This window comes from Mus caroli, chromosome 17, assembly GCF_900094665.2.
Source record: "Mus caroli chromosome 17, CAROLI_EIJ_v1.1, whole genome shotgun sequence".
Taxonomy (NCBI): Eukaryota; Metazoa; Chordata; class Mammalia; order Rodentia; family Muridae; genus Mus; species Mus caroli.
The window spans coordinates 63444966-63472197 of record NC_034586.1 but is presented as its reverse complement, the minus strand read 5'-3'; the positions used below and the strand labels follow the sequence as shown (position 1 = coordinate 63472197).

Here is a 27232-nt window from a genome sequence, read left to right as displayed (position 1 = left end):
GCTGGCAACCACCCCAAACTTGACCTCCCTGCCGCCCCCTGCCCGGCGCGGTGGGCGACCTCAGCGGGTCCCCTATGTGGCGCGGCTTCGCTGTGCCAGCGTTCCCTTTCTGCACCGCGGGAGGTCTCTGAGATCCTAGAGGAATCTACTGCTCCCCAAGCCCTCGCCACTGTGGCTGAGCGCCCAGATTCCACCCTCGGCCTCCCTAAAGGTGTGCAGCCCCGGTCGGGACAGCTTGCTAACCCAGCTCAGCTGCGCGGGGGTCCTAGCTGAAAGGAGGGGGCGCATACTGGCTGTGTGCATCAAGCCAACCAGAGGCTGTGCTCACCCAGGCTTCGCGAGCCTTGAGGAGCTCTTGGTGTAGACAGAGGGATCTGGACAAGAGTCAGGGGTCAGGAGCAAAACCGAAGGTGGGTGACACAGAGTAGCAGGGCTTCTAGTATCTTCTGTCCCAGGACGACGCACGTGGATGCTTGGCAAACGCTGACAACACGCGCACACTGCCTCGTGTTTATTAGTTTCACGAATGTCCACACACAATGGTGGCAGTGGAGTGTTACCTTTCTCTTTTAATAAAAAGGCCGCATTTAACCTTGAACAAGAATTGCAAAACGGGGTTTTATGTGTTTTCGGGAAGGCTGAATAAATTTGTTTTTAAAAGGAATATTGGTGAAAGGAACTTTCATTAAAGTAAGGAGTACCGTTTACAGACATTAAAGTCACATAGACCTCTGGCCAGTGGAAGCATCAGGTTTGCCTTTCTGGGCATCCTGGGATGCTAGTCCTTTGTATTCACAGGCACAAAAGGTTACATCAGGCTTGGTGCTGAGCAGCAAGACCCTTGCGCATAGTTGGTGGTAGAGAGGGAGCGGAGCTGATACTGAGCTGTGCAATGCATTGAACGAAACCCAAACTGACAACTTCGGTAGAGAAACGCGCTTCCTCTAGCTTACTTACTATCTCCCTAACAGTGTGGACATCTCACTGCTGACGAGGTGTTGATGCAGGCACACACAGCTGTCTGATATAAAGTGGATACAGATTTTGGCTGTGTTCTTATTAGTAAATAATAAAGTAAACGTGTGTCACTTTGGAAGCCCCATAACTCGGTATTAAAAGCCAAGTTTGAAGGCCTAGGTGATGTTTTCTCCCTATTAGCATGCCTAAGTCTCTTAGATGGGGTTTGTTTAAATTTAAGCTGTGTCAAGTGTCATTGTGGCAGAGTTTTAAATCCTGTCTAAGGAGGTGGGCAAAAGTATTTATATGGTTCAGTGGTATCCTTCTTAAAGATCCTTAAAGGATCCTTTTAACTAGCAAAACAAACTTTAGCTAACACTTACCCTTATTTTCCTCTTGGTGGTGGTGGTGGGGGAGTCATTTCTATTTGTGTTTTGATATGGATGGAAACACCTTTCCTTTTCTATTTGGAAATCTAGAATTATCCTTGTATGTTAGCGGGGAGAAGGGAAATGAAAGGCCGTGTAAAAACGATTGTTGAGAGATGTTGAAAATGTAAAACTTTGAAGTTGCCAAGGTTCCTGTTTGCAAAACTCAGACTTGTTGCTGGACCTCCCATGGCCCCCTCCCTCATGCTGGCTTTTGGAAAACAGAGGCTAGGCGCTTACTGCCCTGGGAGACTGAGGGTTGTAGGGTTTATTATGTGCATGTTGAGAAGGTTAATTTGGATGCTGTGGCACCAGCATCTCCCTTTCATACAATTCTGCAGCATCTGGCTGTTTTACACTGGTTCAGGAATACAGTGAAACATCCTACTGTAAGCCCTTCGAGGGCTGAGCCCTCCCCCGCCCCATCTTCCCATATAACACTTAATTTAGAATCTTGGACCTAACACCGGGCACTCACTGTTTATTTTATAAGTTACTAGCGTGAGTCACTCACTGCCTTTGGCAAGCCTTGAAACTGTGTAACTGACTGGCCTGACAGAGAAGGAGGGAGGGAGGAAAGGAGGGAGGGAGAGAGAGAAAGGAGGAATCCCTGACAATCTTTGCTTATAGCTCAGTGGCAAAGGCCTTGACTTGAGTGCTCAAAGCGCAGGGTTCTATAACCAGCCCCCTTCCCTCCTACAGTTTGAGCTGACATTTTCCTCTTGGTGCCCACCTCATGGATGAAACCATGAGTTTATGCACTCATTTTTGCTGCCCTCCTCCATGGCTTTCCTGCCTCTTAGAATGGGCGTGGAGTTGAGACTCATTACCAGTCATTTATAGAAGTGAGGTAGGCTCTTCCCCGCTACCCCTTCTAGATTTTCAAAATGGACTCAGTATAAGGAAAAAAGAATTAAAATTTGGACCCACATGGATTTTATAATCCATGAGTGTTTAACTTAAACATATTTTTCATTTTTCCCCCTATCAAATTGCTAGGCAAAATAGCAAGTTAACTGTCTGTCTTTAAGTTTAGGTTATTAAAAAGAACAAAAACAACGTCTGTAAAAGGCATATAATAAAGGCGAAAGGACGGGCAAATAACACGGCTTAAGCAACTCTTTTCCATGATGAGGAGCCAAGGAGTTGGCCAGCCATTCCTCTTTGACCCATTTAAAAAAGCCAACTTGTAGTAAGGTTGGGCAGTGAACTGCTTAGTTCTCTACACGGGCTGATGTGTGAAGTTTGGAAAGCCCTGGCTTGCAGACACAGGACAGAGTTAGCTCTTTGTTTCTAGTCAAGTATTGGGGATATCACTAAACCAGCCCAACTTTGTGAACCGGCTGGCCCTCCACGCAAGTTCGGTTTTGAATCTTTCAGGGACGTTAGGGGGAACCTGTGGGAGTCTGCTGAAATGTGTGTTGAGCGTGAGGGCCCTGTGCTGCCAGCTGCTCATTTGTTAACCTAGGTAATTTTTCCCTGTTATGTAAGGCACAGCCACGAGGGAAGTGAGGGGGACACTCGTGCTCTCTGTGCAGTGTCTGCAGTTCTCTATAAGTATAAAATGACTTCAAACCTCAGCCTTGCAGAGTTTAAGGAGAGGCAGCGGGTCTGTTTAGCGGGCCAATGTTTTGTCTGTTTTGGATAACTACCCTCGTGACTTTTTTTTTTTTTTTTACATTTTTGTGCTACAATCACTGGATAATTGATAGGAAGAGATACTTCAAGTATCAATCGGTGAGCTGGAAAGGAATGTGGCAGGAAATTACTATAGCGTTATATCCTTGGAGTTTATGTGCTTATGAAGAACTGCTTGAGCATAATAAATTGTTCTGATGTAGAAAATTACAGGTTTTAGTCTATGTTGTGTGGGGTTATTTTATGGGTTTTCAGATAGGAAGTTCCTGACATATGGTGAAATATGAATACTTGGATATATAACTGGAATATTTCTGATTTTCCTTAAGGAACCGCTGTCTTTAATTATGTCTTCAGATTACGTGAGCCCTGTATGAGAGAATCACAGTCTTTAGCTTTGAGAGAAGTTGGTGTTGGAATATCAACATCTGAGACATTTGTCTACGTGAATCTATGGATATATCTAAGTTTTCCCACACACCATCGTGGTTTTTTGGCATTATTAAGGTGCCCTACCCAGTCTGGTGGAACAGCTGTGGTTTAGATCAATATTTGTTTTCTTTGAGATTATGCTTTAAATTTCGTGACATTTCCTAAGATGCTATATTATTTAAATATTTGAAATATACTTTTCATTTCAGGAGGATGGGCAGGAATTTTAAGTGAGTTAAATGCGTTTTGATAATGGTAAGTCAGCGGTGTATATGCTGATGCCCGAGGAGACCAGTAGAGGGCGCCACATGTCCTGGGAGCGGAAGTTACAGTGGGTTCTAAACCAAGCCGTGTAGGTGCTGGGAACCAAATTCAGTTCCTCTCTGTTCAGCAAGTGCTCAGAACATCTGAGCGATCTTTCTGGCCCCATGAGTCAAATACATTTTAAGAACATTTTTTTTCCTAAATGTAAAATATTCTTAGGTAACATTTACCATGTCTTTTTCTTTCATTCTAAGATTTTTTTTTAACCCACTCTTCCACCAATTTTCTCCCTTTCATGTCTTTCTGTCTTCCTATCTCTATGAATACAACACAGCCCTGCTAATGGGCTTATCTCATAAGCCAGAGAAGGTTTAATTATGGCCATCTTTCCAACTCACTAATCAAACATTTTTTAAAAGAGACAAAATGCTATAAGCCTGCTATTGTGAGGGGACAAGGCTTCTCTGGTTTTTAAAATACTTGTAGAGGTTTTAGGTTTAGTCATCAGAAATCCAGAATTCACCCTGTAACTCAGAGCGGGGTAGGGTGGAATAAGTAGAGCTTATCGGCATTGGGTGGGGAGAAGGAAGGGTGTAGCCAAGACACTTCCTGCTCCACAAGGCACCGTGTTTTCCTTTGGCACCTGGGGAGTCCTGAGTGTAAGTAAAGACCTGGGGGAGAGAGAGAAAGAAGTGGGGAGAGAGGGGGGAGGGAGGGAGGGAGAGAGGGAGGGAGAGAGAGAGAGAGAGAGAGAGAGAGAGAGAGAGGAATAAAAGCAGAAAACATGAGGAGCGAAAAATATTTACTAAGATGGATGGGCCCTGTGGACAGCATTTAGCACTGCTACTGTTATTGAAGACAAGTGGGTTCCTGAAACAGTGGAGCATGGTGTTTATGCAAATGGTAAACATCACTTCTGCAAGGGGAACCCTGTAGCCTCCTGGATTTCCTTGGCTCTGAGTTGGGAAGGACCACCTTGACCCATCATTTCCAGACCAGTGGGTGATGTGATTCCGATGGCCTTCACCTTCAGCATAGAACCAGGGGCCTGGAGGTACAAAGTCTTGTGGCCACAGTTTGAGACACGTTGTTTCAGAAAAGGGCACCCTAAAGTGTGGTCCATGGGTCAGCAGCAGAAGCAGCAGTATACAGGAGGATGGGAAATTTGCAGGTTCTCATCTCTTCAGCCAGAACCTCTGGGGTCAGGGCCTAGCATTCTGTTAGAACAAATACTCCAGGGAATTCTAACGGGCCTGAGGATCTAAGAAACAACATGGATAAAGACTCGAAATGATCAGACTCCCCTCACTGGAGCTGAGAGGGAACTGGAGAGCATTGACTTCTTCCTTAGATGCCATGTTTGCCTCATCAGCATCCAGATATGGAGTAACCATGGTAACTGTTAAGTGGGACCACAGGTGCGGGACCACCATGGCTTTACTTGGGAAAGATACTAGACCTGGCCAGCAGGGTTTAAAGACAGAAGAAAGGGCTGGAGAGATGGCTCGAAAATGACTGCTACATTTTTACTTAATGTAAAGTTTGAATTAAATCGTTGAATTAAACTGTAGTGTCCAGCCATCAGAAACCTCTCCAGGGTTGGAAGTGTGTACAAGATACTATCACTTCTAAGAAGGAGCCACCACTTTGTGCATATTAACACAGGGCCCTTACACTGGAGTATTCATTGTGCACTCGATGTTTCCACAGCCCCTTGTAGGGTTCGATAAGAAAGAGTGGTTATCAGGACTTTCAAATCCACCAATAGTTAAAGAGGCAGAGACTCCTCTGGGGTGACCCATTGTGTGACAGTCAGAACTTTGTTTGAAGTGTAGCCATGTGTATCTGAAATTAGAGCCTAGCTTTCTGATTGGCCGCCGGAGACGATCGCTGCACCTCTGGCTTTTAACACTCCAGGTAAAGGAAAGGGGTTGTGCGGCTACCATAGATTGCCTTGAACACATTCAGTGGGTGCTTTCTCAGAAACAGAGGACTTGTCAGGATCCAGCCGCTTTCCCCGTTGCCTCTTCTCTTGCCCTCACCCACCACTAATCACTAGTTCTAGCTGTGTCCCCAAACCACCTGCCTGAGCCAGAAAGCATCCCGGGCTCATTAATTTACAGCCATGGAAGGAGACGATGGTTAGCAGATCTCCACCAGCTTCATAGGTTATCAGCTAACTCCTTATTACAGAATTAAGCTCTTCTGTGTCGGCTGCTGACTCTGCAGTGTCGCTGTACTTTTGTGTGACTCCGCGTGACCCATAGACAACTTTAGGCTGGTCTGGGACAATCATTCCAATTTCCTCTTGCCTCTGTGCTTGTGTGATATGCTGACTTAGTCTCTGTAGAGAGATGAAATTGAGCAGTAGTAGTTATTTGCAAATCAAATCAAAGTTCCTGCTAACCCTTTGGAGCACAGCAAATTCTGTGCCGTGCACTCTGGGTATGTGTGTAGCATACAGTTACCCGGACAGCCCATGGGCAGGAGCTTATATATGGCATCGTGGGTTTAGGTATGGAACTCTAGAAGTCACTAAAACTTGCTTGGCAATCTGATCCAGCCATTGCCTGGTAATTACCCATGAGTCATTTCTGACTCTTTACAGGAAGCACAAGCAAGGGGAGGGACAGGATGCTGCTGCAGCTTCCTGTAGACGTGGGGACCAGAGCAGGGGACACGGCCTCGCAGCCAGAGTGAATGATGACTTCAGGACATCAGGAGCAAATGAACGAGGGTGGAGGAGCCGGAGACCTGCTGGAGGTGAAGGCTCTGGAACTTTCCTTGGATGAACACACCGCTGCATCACAATGATTATGTCAGTGCACCAGAGCATAAATAAAAGCCAAACATTCACCTCTCATTGAGCTGCAAGGCGGAAAGGCTGATAGAGCATCTACTTGTTTTCTGATGGGTGAACATTTCTAATCACTTGTTCAATATGCAAACGGCTAACTTGTTGCAAACCATCAGAAAGGCATCGCAGCCTGACTTCCTGTGGCCATCTGAGGTCTCATTTGCTTCCAGGCTTCCATCTGTGGAATCTCAGGGGTATCACAGGTGGGCTTTCACGGGGACTGGGAGGAAATGCATCCCTCTCAGTATAGAGGAGCCCTCTTCATCTCTCTTTTAATAATTACACTCCTGAAATGTACCCGCTACACACTAGATCCATAGTTACAAAAGTGGTTCAAAGCATCCTTTAAAATAAATGCTGCCAAGGCAAAAGGCTAAGTTTTAACTCACCTCTTTTAAACACGGAGTAGTTGCTCAGTAAAGATCTGTTGTAGTCTCCCTAAGAAGAGAAAGCTAGATTACTTCAGCTTGCAGTTCTGCCCACCCCGTCTTTCCTGGTCCTGTCAAGTTAGGTGGTTTTAAGCCTTTGGAATATAACCTTAATAAAAGAACCAGGTGGAGGTTAGGGTTTGCTGCTTTTATCCGTTGATGAGTGTAGAAAGATTCTGGTCACTAAGTGAAAACTAAAAAGTGCCACCTTTTTGTGGAAATTAAATATACAAAAATAAGCCTGTAATGTTATTGTGTATGGTAAGAATTTATGACTCAGTTGTTGCTTTAAAGTAGGATTTTGGTGTAAAATACCAATCACTTCAAAAGGAACTTGATCATGCAGTAGGCTTATCACGCTACTCTTTGCAGACAGATATGACTTACATGGTGGTCTATAAAAAAGAGCCATAGTAATGGACTGGCCAGGGTGATTCTGTCAGAAAAGTGCTTGCCTTGCAAACACAAGGACCCAGATTTGATCTCCTGAACCTACAGGGAAGGCCAGGCTTAGCAATGCCCAGTACTGGGGAGACAGAAACAAGAGGAATCCCAGACTCAGTGGTTATCTAGTCTGGCCCAGTGGGTGATCTCCAGGCCCATGAGAGATCCTGTCTCAAAGGAGGCATACACAAGAACACCTAAGACTGTCCTCTGACCCCCCCCCCACACACACACAGAGGGGGTGGGGAGAGGGAGAGGGACAGGGAGAGGGAGAGAGGCAGACACAGACACGAGTAACACTTGCCCGTGCACTTGCACCTGTAGGCACACATGCACCTGTTTGTAAACAAAAGGAGCCATGGCACCACCTGGCCATGGTGCCATGGTAGGGACAACGTATAAACCACCTTTTGTCTTTCCTCTCAGTTGTGGGAGTTTTCTAGATCAAGTTCCGTTGCTGTGCTGAACAACATCTCCAAAAGCAACTTGGAGAGGAAAAGATTCATTTGGCTTAAGGTCACAGTCAATCATCTAGGGAAGTCAGGGCCGGAACCCGAGATCGGAACTGCATCAGAGGCCTGGAGGAACAATGCTCACTGGTTTGCTAAGCCAGTGTTTCTCTTCAGCCCAGTTTCCACCACCCTGGGGATGACATCACTCACAGCAGTCTGGGCCCCTCGGTATCCATGAGCAATCAGAAAACACCTCATAAACACAGATACAGGCCAGAGCATGTATAGGACCCTCTTGACTTGAGGACCCCTGGCAATCAGATGAGCCCTCACAAGGATGAGCCTAATTTTACCCCTGCAGAGCTCTGAGTGGATCATGATAATAGCAAGCTTCTTTAGTCTTCTTGGGTATACCCTATTCCTCTCCCTTCAGTATCCTGTCCTCTCAAGGGAGAAAACTTCATAAATGGGCCACATCGACAATAATCCCAGCGCCGTATTTTCTGCTTCTTGGGAACTGTGCCCACTGAGTAGGGTGTAATTCCACATGGATGCTGGCATCCATGGGCATTATGTTCTGGGTCTACTGTAAAGCACAAAGGAGCAACACCTCATACCCACCATGATGGTTATAGGCAGGTTAGCAAGAGGGGCACATAGGGCATTTATTGAATTAAAGTTTGTGGCCACACAGGAACATTCAGCCATTGAAATCTAAGATGCCAGGGTACCTGCCCATTTCCATCTGAAGTACAGGGAAGGTGAACGGCTATGAAAAAAAGAGAGTAAAATATGATCAAGGGACATCTAGCCAAGTCCATCTGTCTGTATTTTTCTTGGTCTAGGTATGAGGCAGGGTTCCTCTGGGGGAAAAAGTAGAGGGACTATGGCTGCCCAGGACTGGTGAGGGGATGGCATACCCCTTGGTGCTAAGGTGAGGACCAAAGTGCTTGATTCTACCTCATGTTGAATTATTCTTTTTTCAAGCTACCTGCTCAATACTTTACCTTTATGTATTTACTTTTTATTATATATGTGTGTGTGTGCACATACACAGTGCATGTGTGGAGGTGTGATGAGATCTGAGAATTTCTTGGAGTTGATTCTCTCTTCCCACCCTGTGGATTCTGAGTATTGAACTCAGGTCATCAGAATAGCCACAGACACCCTTATTCACTGAGCCATCTCATCAGCCTGGATTTGAAGTCTCTTCCTATCTCTGGACAGCCAAAGGGCCTTGGGCCCCATTGTTTTGCTTTACTGAACTTCAGTCTCCTTTTCTGAAACAATCTTTGTTTATTACTATAAATTGCTATAGTAATTACTATAAATATGCGGCTATGTTAATGTACCCCTGAAGGGCTGTGGCTGTGTGTGTGAGATGGTCGGGATAGGGCCAATGATGTTACTGTCCATCTTCCATGTGTCTGATGGGTGTATCAAACAAATTTCCTATTTCTATAGGTCAAAAAAAAAAAGCTGAATATTCCTTGTCATTCGTAGAGCTTAAGTGAAAAGTCCCCACTCTTTCTAAGGCTTTGGTGGCTATGGCTCCAGGCAGCTGGATATCTGACATGCAAGTGTGTATATGTGGCTGTATACAACTTTGTCATGTCACTTATGTCTTAAACCCCTGAAATTAACATAATGATCACCTCAGAACAGGCACAGTGGAAAGTCAGTGCTTCCGAGGCCACACAGAGAGGACAGAGGTAGATAGCCATAGAGGACAATGGTGGACAGGTGCCAGGCAATCACCTTGGGGTGACAAGAATCCAGACTCCTGGCCTAAAGAGACTCATTGATCTCTAGAGTAGGACCATAGAGAGACAGGAAGGGCAACCACCCCAGGAACTACTGGGGCACACCCGGGAGAGCCATTGCCAGTGTACAGAATTTCCCACAGTTCCTCTCACCAGTGTTAGGAAGCATCTGAGGATGACTGCAGGAATTGAAAATTCTAAACTTATATCCTGTGTGTGTGTGCGTGCGCACAGGTAGGTACCTGTGCACAATGAAGCTCCCACTTTCTTGTGCCAAGGGAGAAAAATGAATTCAGAAACAAGTTGTTTTATAGAAACAATATTCCATGCCAGGCCTCCAGGTTGATGTCTCTGTCATCAATGCGGCATCACTCTGGAATGAGGGACATAGGCAGAAGAGAAAAGGCAGTTCCGGTGTGCTCAGAAGCCCTATGGTTTCCGCTCTCTCTGTTTCCAGATCCGAGCTCTTTGGAGATGACTCATTCAGAGATAATCAGGAGACAAGATAATCCGTGAAGTATTTTGGGACGATTACTTCCCTGCGCACACTCCTGCATCTCATGCTCACTGAAACATATGGGCAGCGAAGGAATAATTTGCCGTAGGGGGTCCCCTAAGCAAAGGCAGAGGCTTGACATTTTCAGTTCCTCCCTGGCCGGGTTCAGACACTTGAAAATTTCACTTCCTTGTCATTTCGGTCAAGGAAGAAAGGCTCTTGTCAAAACCTGTCTCTAGCAGAGGTGGCTCATTAAGCTATCTTTCATATGACATGCCTAATAGGATGTCACCTTGATAAGTTGGTCTCTGCATTCAGACATATCATTTGTAAAAGGAAGGCATGTGATCCCAGTACCTATAAGGTCTCTCCAGTTACTCACAGAGTGGGAGGAGGACTAACTTGTCTGGAAGTACAGCATGCAAGAATGGACCTGGGCCAGAGGGTCCCGGTTGATCACCGAGGTTGCTCGAAATGTTGGAACTGTGGGGACCCATCTGAGAACTGTGTGATAGACCCTGAGGTCTGGTGAAGAGAGGGGGTGCTGCAGGCATGTGGAGGGGTGTGGGAGGACATGTCTGCCACAGGCTGGAGCTGCCTAAGCCAGGATGCTTTGCCATCTCTTTCTACACTGGTCAGCACAGGTGTCAGCCTCAGGTGCCACCAAGGGATCTGCAGCAACTGGCCCGTTTAGGACTATGACTTTTGATGTAAAATTTGACAATACAGATCAGCCTTAGTTCAAAGGCTTAGAATGGACAACGGTGATTAATGACCATAGACCAAATCCTAATTCTGGTCAAGCGTTGTGTGACAAAACTTTTCCTGGGGTGGTGAAACACCCTTGTCTACTCGCCCCCCAGATAGGGAGCCCACAACAGAGTACAAATACCACAAAGTCCAATTTGGCAAACCAATGACTTACTTTCAGGAAAACAGGTGAAGGGTCACTTAAAGGAGCAGACATGACTCACAGACTCACATGATTCACAGCCACATCACCAAGGATGACTCCAACATGGGAGGCAGGTCAGGAAAGCTGGGAGCCTGGAGCACTCTGCAGAGCCTACAGGGAGCATCTCACGTAGGAGAGAGTCCTTTCCTGGTGCCTCAGCTGGTCCAGACCTCCTCGGGCAGCTCTGCTGGTCCCAGAGTCTTCATTGAAGTTTTTCTTCTGGTTTTGTTGTTGTTGGGGTTTTTGTTTTGTTTTGTTTTATTTTGTTTTGTTTTGGCTCACTTCAGACTTTTCCTCCTGAAAGAGTCTCTGTTTTTATTGTTTACTCTGATAGGGAGCAGCCTTGTGAATCTAATCAGTTTCGCTGACCACCCCTTCTTTAGAGCTCCCCCATAAAATGGACTGTTTTGATGGTAGCATCCTAAAAAGGGGATGCTGGAGGGAACTGTTGCAGAACAGCTAGGGACTATGTTGTGGGAATATGAGATTCTCAAACATTTTGGGGGCTCTGAAGCTAGGGGAAGCTGTGCTGAGAGAACCCACAGAGGTCCTGAAAGGTCAGAAGGTTCCCACCCATGATCAACTTGGGTCATTGGGCTGAGAGACTCATGCCTCAAGCCCCATGAGAATAGTGACCTTTTCCTGAGTATGTGAAGCGTAACGAAACATGTGGCAATTGCAGTATGGCTAGAATAATGTTGAGTGGGGCTATGTTATAGATCTGTGTGTGGGTGTATTACAGAGCTGTGTAAGGGCGTGTTACAGAGCTGTGTAAAGGTATGTTACAGAGCTGTGTGGGGGTGTATTACAAAGCTGTGTGGGGTTTATTGCAGAGCTGTGTGGAGGTGTATTACAGAGCTGTGTGTGGGTATATTACAGAGCTGTGTGGTGATGCATTGAATTGAACTGTGGCGTATTATATTGTAAATTTCTATGACCTGCTGGGGGAGATTTCCTTCTGCACCTTAGTTCTGAGAGAAGAGGCAATTCCTCTGAGCAGTTAGTTTCTTCTCGGCAAGCCGTTGCCTGACGTAACCCCTCACTTTCCTCCTGTTGCGCATCAGACCACATTCAAAGACCTATTCTACTGTGCGAGAGCCATTTTCAAACTGAGAAGATCCAGCCAAGCTGTCCCACATCAGTAAGAAATCAAGGGGTTTGTTGGCTCTTCTCACAGAGAAGGTCACATGAGCAGGGCTGCCTCGGAGTCTAAGTCTTCTCAGAGGATCTTTTCTCTCTGTGATGTTTCTAAGGAGTTACAGGCAACGTTCCCTGGACTCCAGTAGAGAGATAGATTCTGCTCCCCGATGGCACAGTTGGGCCCCGAGATTGGACTGGGAGGAGAAATAGGCTGTTCCCAGTGGAAGACAGCAGACGACATCCGAGCCAAAGCGACTAACACCCGATCTGTCCTTTATTGATCCTGGTTTCTGGATCCTTTCCTTGGCCCAATTCCTAGTCTCCTCTTGGTTTTTCTTAACCTATTTTAATATGCTTTCCTTGTTTTAATCTCATTATACTCATTATAAATGCAGCAAATCTTTTGGGAACTGGGTGGAGGTGGCAGAAAAGGAGTCCAAGCCTTGTCACTTATTTGAATCATTATTCTAAATGTAACTCCCAGGCTTCTCCCCCTCCCCCTTTTCGGCAGGCGTTCATTTCCTTGTTTTGTGCTGTTTTAAAGAGAGAGTCTCATGCTGCAACCCAAGCCAGCTTAGAATTGACTGCATAGATCAGGGTGGCTCTGAACTTGGGGCCATTCTCCCGTCTCTTCCTGTTAGGTGCACATTTATATAGATGGGGAACCCAGGAACAGAAGTTATGACAGCCACAGTCGCTCTCAGACTCATCCCATTCTGGATTGCTGTCTAGGGCGAGGCTGTCTAGCTCAGTGGTAGGGAACCTGACGAGCACATCCAAGGCCTTCATTCTCAGCGCCAAAGGGAAGGTATCAATGCTTTTGGTTACACTTGCAGGGTGGAAAGGCTTAGGGATAATCGGATTAAACATTTTATGCTGACACAGTAAAGAGATAAAAGACTCTCTACATTGGAATGATGGTGTATTTAATTTGTTATCAGTGAGCAACAAATGATCTACAGATGTAGCTGGGTCAAACAGTGACAGTAACTCATTCACGTGAAGTAACCATCATCTTGGAGGCTTACTGCCTCAGTCTGCTAACCTAGGCCTAGTCCTGGAAGCTTCTGGCCTGTGTACAGTCTTACATAGGCCTAGAAGGTTTGGGATCTCTAAGACTTGTTGCTGAGCAAGCTTGTCCTTCCTAGTTCTGATCTCTAGCTGTCTGCTTCAGCTCAGCTGTTCTGCCTCAAACTCTTCTCGAATCTGACTGACCGAATCTGGTATCTCTCAGCCGGCAGTGTTCAAGTTTTAGGAAGGAAGTTGAGGTTGAAAGACTGGGAAAGAAGGGTTAACCTAACTGCTCACTGTCTTCTGAATGAGGAAGCTGCTAACCTCAGTGGATCCAGTTGGAACTGGATAGGGTCACTCCATGCCCTTGTGGTTCATGAATTGGCTTCAGGTATCAAATGACAGGATCCACAATCCTTGTCTCTGGGGGCATCAGGCAGGTAAAATAGCCTGTTGAAATCCCCACTAAAGCCCTGTGAGGCCAATCATGTGGTTCTTCTAGGACGTTTTGTCCCTGTGGTAAGGGGAGAGATGATCCCATGCAGAACACAGTGCTTGTCTGAATAGCTGCTGCCCCTAGAGTCCTGGGACCATCACTGTTACCTGCAAATCCCAGAGGGTAAGGCTTTTCCTAGCCTCCATGGCTCTTCTGTGTGAAATTCTGACTCAGAAACTAACTGCCATCTTTCCCGACTCTTCCCAGGAGCATGGTAAAGGATGCACATGTACAGCAGCTGTGCCATGCCTAGGTCTCTGAGGTTGTTGTCTAAGGTTGTTTTCTAATCCTCTTGTTTTTATGGGATGGATGGCATTGATGTCACAGAATGTTTCAGGATGTTACACCGACAGAGGGAACAGCTAATTTGGGATCCTTTTCTTCTGGCCTCTTTGGTCCAAATCCCCTATTTTTGTCTCCTCTTATGTTCATCATACTTTTAAGCTGTGTTTAGTATAGTCTCATGTTGATGTTAAAAATAATTCTACAATTGTTGTAGCCCAATACCACAACGTACTCACTGCTATTTTACAACCCCTGAAATAGTAAATTAGAAAGACGCTTAGCTCTAAGCAAATCGAATAAAATTAATTAGAGATTTCTTCATCTTTTCTCAAGCAAAAAAAGGGCACAATGCTGTCTGCTCTGTCGTTTCCTGGTTTCCTCTTCTAAGTAGAGCTGTGGGTTTCTAATGCCTAGGTTTTCATCTGACTGAGTGAAGCAAAAGCTTTGTTCCTCTGTTGTTGTTATTGTTGTTGTTGTTTCTTTTGCTGTGATACAATACTCGGACAAGTTCAACTTAAAGAGAAAAGGAGTTTATTCTGGCTCATGGTTCAAGTGTGTAAGTAGTCTGTCATCTTGGGTATACAAGGCCAAAGAGCTTGAAGCAGCCCAGGGGATCTACAATCAGGATCAGAGAGAGGAAAAAAATGTCTGATGCTTAGCTCCTGTTCTGGACTTGCTTGCTTCAGGATCCTAGCCAAGGAATGGTGCCACCCATGGTGGGCGGGCCTTCCCACTTTAATGAACTCAAGATTCTCCCCCTCCTCTCACAGGCATGCCCAGAGGTTCTTCTCCAGGTGATTCAAGATTCTATCTAGTTAAATGTTAAAGCTATCTCAAGGGTAAACTATGGGAGCAAAATGCCTTATGAAGATGAGGAGGCAGCCCAGTCAGGAAAGCCCTTGCTGCTCAAGATTGAGGATGCGAATTAGATCCCCCAAAACTCACCGAAAACCTCCAAGTGTGATGGCCCATGCTTCTACCCAAAGGTGGGTAGGCAGAGAAGGAAGGCCCTCGGGGCTCTCTGAGGAGCCAGCCTGGTCTTCTTGGAAAGTTCAAGGTTAGTGAAAGACCCTGCCTTAAAAAGCAAGATGGATGGTACCTAAGGAATAACACTTAAAGTTGTTGTCTCACCTATACATGCAATGCACACACACACATACACACACACACACACACACACACACACACACACAAGCACATATCGATACATACAGACATACGTGCACATAAACACACACACACACAAGCACATACATATAGATACATAACACATATATGCACATACACACATGCACATACATATAGATACATTATACAAAAATGCACATATACATATAGATACATACATACACACACATACACACACATACACACACACACACACACACACACACGGTAGCACATGGTATAATTTAAGTGTATTTCAAGAACTTTACTGTAGGCTGAGCAGGCCTTAGGAGTGGCTGAAGACTTCACCTCTAACAGCCTTTGGTAAAGTAGAAGTCTAAGAGCCTTTAGTAGAGTGTATATCTGTATTTGAGAGTCTCTGCTTCTGGGGAAAAAAAATCCGCTAGAAGAATCTAAAAACATATGCTTCGTTTCTTTGAGTCTGTCTTTTACAGACTTTTTGAGAGAACAACATCAGAATAAGCTGCACTAATAAAAGTGAATATTAAGCAAGTATTCACATGTTCAGGATAAATTTACAAATTTTTACTAATACGTACTAATTGAACATGTCGGTATGCTAGTTCCATACTCAAATCAGCCTTGCATTGATCACATCCACAGGGAATCAACAGAATGTGCTTGGGCTTTTACTAAAGTGGCTTGGCCATAACAATGGTCAACCATGGCAGATGCATATAAGTGCTCACCCTGAGCCAGCAGGGACAAAGCACAGGGTTTCCTCCTGCCAAGGGCATTGACAATATATGGAGAATATGGAGTCCTGTTTGCTTCTGTTGCCAGAGAGCTTATAACTTGTTTCAGATCTCCTGATAGTAGACAAAGTCAAAGAAAAGTAGATATTCCAGTGTTGGGAGTACCTGAAAACATGAGGTTGAGAAGGGTAATCTGAAAGGTTGAGTTCTCAGCTAGGGGGCGCTGGCCATGTGTGGCCACAAAAGGTCTCTTGGATGCCTAGTTCCTTGGGGTTTCATCTCTGTCTGAACCACATCTGGGTCTTCTACCATCTTTCCAGGCCTACTTTTACTTCAAAGCAGCAAGCCAAGAGTCATTGCTATCTATTTATTTATGAACAAGAAATTGCTATTTGTTTGGCTTATTTTCTCCCTGGGGTAAATTTTGAAAGCCCGTTGTGTTGCTTTCTGAGCAATCCCTCCAACCCACGATCCCTTCCTCACTTTAATACCCTGCAACTGAACGCAGTGGGAAGAACTGATCACCCTGAGGCATGCGGGGCATAGAATATTTGAGAATTTTCCAGAATTTTTCGCAAAGGCGAGGTCTCTTCCCCAAACAGTACGTATCCAGAATTAAATGCGCAATGACATGGGATTGTGGCTTTCTGTCCAGTAGCCAGAACCCCTTCTGAGTACTCTCATTTGTGGATTCTGTCTTTCCTCAGGTTTGAGGATCTGGGTGTCTTAGATGAGGGTTTGCCTGGAGAGTTTATGGTAAGAGTAAAACTCGAGAGGCATGCAGGGCGCATGCTTCTTCCAATAGTGTAGAAATGAGAGGAGGATGGGGGAGGGGGAGGGGGATAGGGAGGGGAGGGGAGGGGGAGGGGGAAAGGAGAGGAGAAGAAGGGGAAGGGGGAGGGGGAGGGAGAGGGAAAGGAGCAGAGTTAAATCCTTCTCTGCTGATTGTATAGCAGAAAGCTTGCAGGAGCACCCCTCAAAGTTTGGGGATCACCCCGTGGTCGTAGCTCAGAGGTTGGCCAGTAAAGCCTCCAAGCACAGCCAGTACTGTCCACAGAAGAGGCAAAATAAATCCTCAGCTAGACTCCTTATTTATTCTTTTATTTTCATTATTTTTTTTTTAATTAGACGCTTCCTCTGCTACAGAGTCTTTGAAAGTGTCAGAAGGGACGTCCTCCAAAAAAACCAAAAACCAAAAAACAACAAAAAACAACCTGAAGGAAGAAGCAAGCTTTGAATATTTATTTTTCAGATTTTAAAAATCAAAACATGGCAATGTTGGCAGCCTGGCACCCGTCCCCTGTGTTTCCTTCTTAAGAACCTTCAGCTCAAATACCCTTTCACCCTCGTGCCCAGTAAGTTCCCGACCCCACATGGGCATGTTTGCTGCTGTACTCCAGGATGGCTTTGGGAGGAACTGGAGTGTGGTTAGAAGCTGAGAGATGGTCAGTTTTGTGTCTGTTTGGGGAGTGGTGGGGTTTGTGTCTGCTCCTATTCTTAGGGCTGAGACTCAGGTCCCAGTCTCTTTCTTCTATTTCTTGTCCTCCTGTTTGTCTTCTTCCTGTGTCTTTTGTGTGTGTAACGCATTTTAGAGAAAGTGATGAGGACCCCCGGTATGGGTCACCCACCCCCACCCCCACCCACCCAGTCTTCTTTGCGAGTCCTCCTGGGAGCATCAGTGGGTCCTGCCTTTCCCTTCTGCAGTTTGTGACTGGGGCAGTGAGCATTGATGCAAATGGAATGAGCTAGCGAGTTCACAGAGTGAGTGCATACCTCCCAGTGCCTGGTCTGCTCAGGGGCTGGCCGCTGCTCTGGCCACTCCACAGAGCAGTATTGCAGTAGATCAGGACTAATGCATGCTTACTGGATGCTTACCACATATTGTCTAAAGTGGGTTTGTATTGACTCATTAAATACTCAATAATCTGATCCCCCCACATATACACATGCACACATGCACACATGCACACATACACACATGCACACATGCACACATACACACATACACCATTTCAGAAGCTTGGATATAAGTTCAGATGCCACTGAACAGAACCAGCCATGTTGCAAGGGACAAAAGTTGATATTCACACCTGATCAACCCAACTTTGATGGCACTAAACTGTAATACGTGTTGAGTGTTCATGATCCAAACAAGCCAAACCTGAAATGCTCCAAATGCTTCCTTTAGCACCAGCATGGTGCCAAGCAGACAGGTCCACATTTGATGCCCATGGTAGGCAGGTGTTGCAATGCTAACAGCACTGTGTGAGGTTGCTTACATTTTCTGTTTGGACTCAGGCCCCATCCCCAAGGTAGCTCATTATATCCATCTACAAATATCCCTAAATCTAAAAGTATTTGAAATCTAAAGCACTTCTGTCTTGGGATTTTGGATAAGAATTCTCAGAGACTCATATATAGTATGTATGCTTATTAGCCAGAGTTAGCTTCAGGCTGCACATTTGCATTTGGAGGATCCTAGATTGTTTTGTATGATTCCCAGTTCATTGATGAGTCAAGGGTCCTGTTAAGATGTGTGGGTGCCTAGACACAGAGGGTACTGACATCAGAATAGCAGGCATAAAGACCTGAGGGGACACCATCCTCTTACTCAGAAGGGTCTCTCCACTGTGCATGATGGCCCACAGGATCTACCACAGGTTTGCTGATCCAGGAGACCACAGAATGACATAGTCAACAAACCTGCTTCAGTCAGGAGCCAGCTAGAGTAGACACTGCAGGAGGGATCTTGCTTTGGTGAAGTGGTTTTCCACAGTCAAGGCACCCCATGTTGAATTCTGGGTTCTGTGTTGCAATGACTGTGGTTAGTCTGCTGGGTTTACTCCTGTTCGTTCAGTGTCGTTTTAAAACTGAAATGCTCTCTTGCATACTGGTAAGTCCACATCTAGAGCTGTCCTCATGTTTGTCCAGCTCAGAAGGAGACAAGTTAGACTGTGTTGTAAACATTGGCATAAAAGATTTTGGGAAAGTTTTTAGAGACATCCTCTAGAGAGAGATGTCAGTTACCAAAGGCTCTGATGCACGCTCTTGTCCATTTGAACTACATGAACAGAGCAAGCTCTTATTTAACTGATATAAAATATACCTCATTAATTTCTCTCCTTGAGTTGGCTTTACAGTACATTTCTCAACAGAGTTGTATCCTATTACAATATGTTTAGACTTGAATATATTTTCTGCTTACTTATAAAAAAAACTACTCTGCAGATACATATATTTGAAATTTTCGCTTCATCTTGAATTTTATGGAAGCATAAAACTTTAAGTGATAAATTTTATTCAACTGAGTCATCACCAAATTTATTAGTATACAGTTGAATTATTGTTCAGTTTATTAGGAAACTATTTCAGAAATCAATTGAGCTTTCAAAGAATTAGCCCACTTCTCTGTGGATGGTATTATTTATTGCTGGAGCTAAACTGGATTTAGCACTGATTCTATTTCTAGTTTTAGTTTTATAAGCATGTCTGAGAAATTTTGCTAATATTCACAGACAGGGAGATGAGGTCTCCTTTTAGCGTGACAACTCTTCTTATAATTCTTTTCAGGTTGTACACTAACATTTACATATTTATTGAGCACCAATAATTATGTTTTTATCTTTTCTTGTGCATATGTGTGTGCACATGCAGTGTATTCATGTGTAAGTGCACGTGAGTGTTTGGATGTGTCTGCCTGTGTTTGGGTGTATGTGTTTGTGCATGTGTGTATGTGTCTGTGTACATGTGTATGTGTGTGTGCATGTGCCTGTATGTATGTATATGTATATGTGTATATATCCCTCTGTGTGAATGTACATATGTGGTATGTGTGTGTGTGCCTGTGTGTGTGCCTATGCATGCATATGAATATGTGTGCATGTGTTTACATGTGTGTATGTGCACTTGCTTGTATGTATGTGTATGTTTATGTGTGTGTCTGTACATGTGTGTGTCTGTGTTTATATGTGTGTACATGTGCTTGCATGTGTGTATGTGGTATGGTGTCTGCCTGTGTATATGTGTGTGTCTGTTCATGCATGTGTGTATATATATATATATATATATATATATATATATATATATATGGTATGTGTGTATATGTTTATGTGTGTATGTGCACATGCTTGCATGTGTCTGTGTATGTCTGTATGTGTATGTGTTTATGTGTGTTTCATACACATGTGTATGTGTGCATGTGTGTGTATATGTGTTTATATGTGTGTGTGTGTGTGTGTGTATGAGAACTGTAAGTAAACTCTGGGTATCTTCGTCCACTGCTCTTCATTCTGTTTTGTTTTGTTTTGTTCCTGGAATCTCACTGAACCCAAACTCACTATTTCAGCCATTCTGGCTCCACCCTGAGCTCCTCATGGTCCCAGTGCTTGTGTTACAGACACATGCGACTACATTCCGCTTTTGTGTGGATGCTGGAGATCAAAGCCAGGCTCTCCATCTTGTACAACAAGCACTTTACCCACTGACCCATCTTCCCATTCACAAGAATTACTTAGAGTGGCCTATATGCTGACCTTTGATTGGGTTCATTATCAAAATTCTTAAACCAAGATTCATTGGAAACTAAATGTATGTCTTAAGGACTTGCATGTCTAAGCATGCATGTTCTTATCATTTACAGTGGCTCAGACCAGGAGCTTTGCCAAACTCTATCAATGGCTGTTAATTACACCTGCTACATTTTAACTTAAGCACATCTTGTTTCACATATATCTAGAAATGGTTGTGGGAACAAAAACTGTTAATTTCCTCAGTCAATAAGCATTTTAGATATGCATATGAAATATCTATTTATTATTCTGTGCTATTTATGCTATATATGTAGAGAGAAGATCTAGACTAATCAGTGACTAAGAGCTGTCTGTCACATGACCGACTGAGAAAAGCAGTCTGCATCAAAGCTGTCAATCAAAGAAGGCCTCCTGTTATTGGAAAAGGCCCATCTCAGTTTTTAATTTCAAATAATTTTGCATTTTTGAGGGAGTGATTTTTAAATGCTAAAAAAAAATTGACAGATTACTTAAAACAGGTTAGTTGGTTTTAAAGTAGTGTGGTTTTGCAGGATAATATTTTGTAACAACTTACAAAAATGATAAGTTCACGGCTGTTTCTCATTCATTCTTGTGAACACAATGCCTTGAGTACCTTGGCATGGCCGAGTTGTGAGCAAGAAGCTCGATGCTTTTCGTGGAATGTCTGACAGTCTGTGAGTTCTATTGTCTAGGAGAAATTAGGTAATTATCGTGCTCATGGCCTAGAGAGACAACTCAGCAGGTGAGGGTGCTTGCTTCCAAGGATGGCATTCTGGTCTCAGGAGCCATGAGGTTGTCCCAGGAGCCTCCATGACGATGGGGGAAGGAGAGAACTAACTTCCGGGCATTGCTGTCTTCTACTAAGCACCATATCACATAAGCACCCTCCCAAATAAATAAGTATATTAAAGATTTATGAAAAAAGAGAATCATGTTAATAATTGCAGAAATAACTACATTAATTTTTACAGACGTAAGCATTCAGTTATATGTGTAATTCCTGTGAATGTATAGTGTGTGCGTATGCCTCCACATGTATGGGCATGCACACGCAGGCCAATGGTTGACACAGGGCAGGCAGTATCTGCAATCATTCCCACTATGTAATTTATTTTTGGAGACAGTCTCAGTATGTAGACATGGTGACCTGAAAGCCCAGAGACCAGCCTGGCCTTTGCATCCCCAATGCAGAATTAAAGACTTGGGTTCTAGCACCTGACCTGCCTTCTACTTTATTTGTGGGGAAGAAAATTTTCAGGGATGCTTGGCCTGACTAGCTGTCCAGGGAGGAGCCCAGGTGCTCACTTGACTGCTTCTCTAGCACCAGGGTCCCATGCCCGTGCTTCTGTCACATCTGGCATCACATCTGGGCACTAGGGATCCAAGCTCAGACCCTTATGCTTGTGTGGTAAGCATGCTGTGCTGGATAAGTCATCTCCTCAGCCTCCAATTCCTATATATTTCATAGAGAGGAATATGCCCCTCAAACCTGCCAGTACAGCTAGAATCTTTTCGTTAATCTTTTTTACTTATTCGGGGTTTTTGTTTGTTTGGGTTTTTTTGTTTGTTTGTTTTTTGTTTTCTTAAAAAAAAAAAACCCTATTAAGCATTTTACAAGGGTAGACTGCCCATCAGAAAAATTCTGTCAGAAGTATTTGAAAACTAGATTCTAGCCATCTTTGGTGGTGAGACAGACTAAATTTACATCATTTTTAGTGTGCTTTCTTAGGTACTCTGAAGATTTTCAAAAGCATTCCAGTTGGAGTCAGAGGTAGGCATCTTCATTCTCTTAAGTCGGAAAGACCTTTTCTTTCTAGCTAATGGCATGTTTGAGGATGGGTATATATATGCTCACAAAAAGAGCCACTGCATTTATATACAATTATAAATATTTTGTGTTCACTAAATATTTACTAGCCACCTTCCCCTTTAACATTAACAGTTCTGCTGTGAGATGTACCCTTTGACCTTAGTCATGTCAAAGATATGTGGCTATTACATTATATATCCATTGCGTAGCATCCAAATGGCACTAAAATATATCTAGTACAACATGCTAACTTCCCCCCCTAGCAAGCTTATGGATTGGCTTCATCCTTAACAGGCTCCTTTGGCGCAGGGCTTCATGGGAGTGTTACACTGGGAGCTTACCTTCCTTTTGGGAGACTTGGAAGACTGAAGAAGCACTGGTGCCCTTTGTATCCCACGGATGTTCCTGCATTAGGGCAGGGTGGTGCTGTGGAACTCTCACACTCAATCTGGAAGAGACAGGGCAGACCTCTGCAGCTGGAAAGTCTGTAGCTTTGACTGTTGCCCAAGGGGGTCTTAAGTGTTTTTAAAGTAGGAGGAGCCAAGGAGAACTCTGGTTTTGAGTAACTTAGTTCTTAGTCTGAGACCTTAACAACTCTGCCTCCACGTCCCCTTCTGATATCAAAACAGACAAAGTTAAAAAACAAACAAAAAACTTGCTGATGTCAGATGTGAGCTTGTGACTCTTTAATCCAGTGGTTTTGCAGCGGTGTTGGGGGATTGGCTGCAGGTCCTCTGTGGACAACTAGCCTGTGAATGGTCAAGTAACTGTCATGAGAAGGCATATCGTTTGCACATTATCTTCCCCTGCATGCATGCATTGAACTACCTCAAGATTATTTATAATCTCTAATTTAAAACACACAATAGAAATGGCTGTCATGCTTATTGTCTGGGGAATAGAGACCAGTATGTCTGTGCACGTGCCTGATTTATTTTTCCCCCTCAGTGTTTTCAAGCTGAGGTTGATGAGGTAGGTTCACAGGCACAGAACCCCTGACTGTGGGTACCCAGCTGTAATTAGGTGACTGGAAACCACTGGTATAAAGTCCTGGTTGGACTGGAAAGACTCTTGTACCACAGTTACTTCCCATTATGTAATTACATCTCTGGCCAGCTGACAGTTTCTAATTGAATCCTCACTCTGTTTCAGGAAACAGAACCCAGAGAGGAAACACAAGGACTGGGTTGGTGGGACAGACACTGTGCCATTGCGCCATGAATGATTGGGGCTTTATCTCATTGAATTTAGTCTTCCTGCTGTTTCTCTAGTGTGTAACTGACCTTGTGGATCTGGGAACAGAAGTCACATGGCTTGTGGGGTTTCCAATGGGGGCTGCAGAATGGTGGGACTTTGGCTGTCAGGGAAAAAAAACGGTGGTGGTGTTTCTTTAAATGGGCATGAAGTTGTCTTTCTCCTTTGTCTTTCAGGAAGTACCCGGGTACTTCCTTCTAGCCAGTATTTTAGTAGAATTTGGGTAGAAGAATATTCTAATGTACTTGGAGTGGCCTGAAAAGGACATGAAGGTAGTGGCTTACTGTTGTCAGTCCATTGATCAATGGCTGTTTCCAAGGTGATGGGTTCTACAACAGAGTCCCTCATCATGGCACTCCTGGAGGTGCTGTGGTGATCCACTGGGATACTTGAGGGACTTAGGCAGACTTTAGGCAAGCAGGATAGGTTTGTTGTATGGAAACAAGACAGAATATACACAGTGATGCCCGGAGGTGTCTTCATTATTGCATTATCTCTAGAAGTTAAAGAAGGGGGAAGGCTGTACAAGGGTGGAGGAGAAACTAAAGCTCAGCAGAGTTATGTGACAGGCTTTCATGTCACCACTGCTGAGGACAAAGATTATGGAAAGCTGTCAATGACCATGACAGCTATAACCCGGAGCAGACCCTAATGGCAAAAGTCATGTATTTTGAATAATCCCACTATAATCGATTAAAACATTATTGACAGGTCTCTGGAAATGCATAGACTACATACCAGAATGTCTGTGCTTTATGTGTGCGATGCTATGTGCATGTGTGTTCGTTTGCATTTGGGAGTGCAGAGGCCAGAGGGAAGATGTCATCCCCCATGCCCCCATCAGTTGCCCCATGATGCCTTTGACACAGGCCTTTTTGCTGGAGCTCTCCATTTGGGAGCCAGGCTGGTAGGCAGCAAGCCCCCCAGCCCCAGGGATTCTCTTGAGCTCCCCCAACCCACAGTGTTGGGATTCCAGATGTGTGTGGCCACACCCGCTCTCTTACACGGATGCCGGGGATTGGAGCTTGGGTCTCCACATTCCTGTAGCAAGTGTTCTTTACCCACTCAGCCATCTCTAGCCCATAAACCCAAGTAAGATGGTGGCTGTTTGCATAGTGCACGCAGGGGCCTTGCTGCTTTTCTGTCCCTTGGGCCATGTTTTCTAGGCATCCTTTGATATGTCTGTCCATCTTACAATGATGTTATTCATAATGCTTCCTAGGGAGGGTTGGGTCTGTGACCATTCGGCAGAACTCTCTGATGATCCTGTACTTATGAGCAGACTGCTTCCTCCTGTGTTTTCGCAGCTGAATGGCAGAAGAGACTTCCTGTTATCGACGTTCACCTCCATCTCTTCTTAGTGCCAAGATGTGGAAAGCACAAGACATGGAGATGTAGGCGTGAAAGGTGGGACGGTGTGTTACATGGAGAGCAGATCTCACCCTTAGCCGCGCTCTCTTTCTCATCCTCACAAGGCCCATGTGTTTTCTCTGGAATTGTTTCCTTCCAGGCGCGTTAATGGATTGGTTAATTTGTGAACAACACTCCTAATTGTATTAAATCTCTACAACCTTATTAAGCATTTGTGCCGAATTAGATCTGAGTGCCGGGGAAAGAAAGCAGTGTTGCCAGTGGTTTGAGGGGAGGGAAGGGGAGAGGGAGGCAGTGTGTGTGTGTGTGTGGTGGGGGGGGAATCTTGAGGATAACGAGTACCTGGGCACTAATTAAGACCCTCTGGTCCTCCCCAATAAAACAACATGGGTTGAAAAACCTCATGGCTGAAGGTTCAGGAGCATCTGGAAGCACAGGAGGCTGCTCTCCAAATGCTGCTAAGGAGGAAGAACATGCCAGCCAGCCTGATGTTTTATGGTCTGTTTGGGGTTTACTTTTACTTGTTGTGGGGGTGGGGGTGGGGGAGAAATAAGCAAAAAATTAGCATCTCAAGAGCATTAGGTCTTTTTCTTCTGGTTGCTTGTGATTGTATTTTTCAACACCAGGCTAGAGGTATTCAGTGCTCTGAGACAGAGAAGGAAACAATTGCAGAAAACATAATTGGACCATGTCTATTTTGAAAACTAAAGATAATAGCCTAGAATATACTGATGTTTCAAAACCATGCTTGACAGCTGCTTTCTTCCAAAAGCTAGAGGAATAAATGCAGCCTCTGAGGATGTTGTTTACTGTGCCTTTGTGCTGAGGTGGGGCAGGAGAAAGGGATGATGAGAGACATTGCTGGCCACCTCTGCATGCCCTTCCGGGGTCCCCAAGGCTTGTCTGCATGTCCTCATGTCTTTGCTGCGCCTGTTCCTCGGCCCACAAATCATCCAGTTTAGTATTCAAGATCATGGAGGCAGCAATGGGACTCTGTGTACTATGTTAGGCAACCTACCTGCTGGATTTAAAGCTATTTATTCATTGCATTCATAAAGTGAGAAACACTCAAGTACTGTTAAGGATGCAAACCAGCCCAAGCCCTAATAGCGAGCAGTTAGCTTTCTCCTGTCTTGATAAGTTCCATGGACTCTAGTTACCTACAGTGTTTTTTGTTGTCAATGTTATTTTGGATGCCATTAATTTAGGTCTCAAGGGAGCTTGTTATGCCCTGTGATTGTGGATTGTAAAAAGAGCTGGGTTGACTCAAGCCTGCCTGGCTTCTTTCTCACCATGGGGCCACTGGACTCATTTCCTTTCCTTCTTGCCTCTCTGTCACACTGTGAGGCAGTCAGGGTTTCCTCCTGAGAGTGGACCAGATGAGCCCACTGGATGCTGGGTGTGTTTCCCCCCCCCCCAGCTTCTACAACTGTGAGCTAAACAATCCCCATTCTTCTAAGAGTATCCAACTATAGGTATTTTGTTATAGCAACAGGAAACCGACTAATACAGTGGTAAAAACAGAGTGCGTAGAACCAAGCCAGAAAGAGACAGAGGAGACATTGCCCTCTCTGCTTTCTGGGAACACTAACCCATCACAAATTCACCCACAGGGTCAGGGGATGGCTAGAAATACTCTGAAGGAGACCCTAAATGTGTTCTTCCCCCAAGTCTTACAAGACCTGATTCCTCTGCTGTCCATCTTTCTCTAGGCAGCTTGCTCTGCTCCTGAGCTAAGCCCACTGCTTGCCTGCCGTTTTGTGATACGGAGTCCCTGCTACTGTCCCTACATAACAAAAGAAGCAACTCCTAGATCACTGATAACTTATAGTAGCCAGGTGGCGGATTCATTATCACACCGATGTGACTATGAGGTGCCTGGTCTACAAACTGGAGCATTAAAATATTGAGATGTGCTATTGATATGGATACTGATGATACTGGTGATGAGAGTGATACTGATGGAGAGAGGTGTGCAGTAAAGGGCAAGATTGAATTGGTAGGGCCAGAGGTGGTGAAGTGTATGCACATCAGTTTTCTCTTACTATAACAGCAGGCTCCAAACGATCTACTTCAAAATAGAAGAGGGCCTGGAATATAGTGGCACATGCTTTTTTTTTTTTCCAATTTTTTATTAGATATTTTCTTCATTTACATTTTAAATGCTATCCCAAAAGTTCCCTATATCCTCCCCTCACCCTGCTCCCCTACCCACCCATTCCCACGTCATGGCCCTGGCGTTCCCCCATACTGAGGCATATAAAGTTTGCAAAACCAAGGGGCCTCTCTTCCCAATGATGGCCGACTAGGCCATCTTC

General features: G+C 44.7%; 1 protein-coding gene across 7 annotated transcripts in view; it reads left to right on the top strand.

Moving 5' to 3' along the window:
• Ptprm (protein tyrosine phosphatase receptor type M) overlaps positions 1–27232 on the top strand; it is a 682149-nt gene that overhangs the window by 1003 nt on the left and 653914 nt on the right. The window lies entirely within an intron of this gene.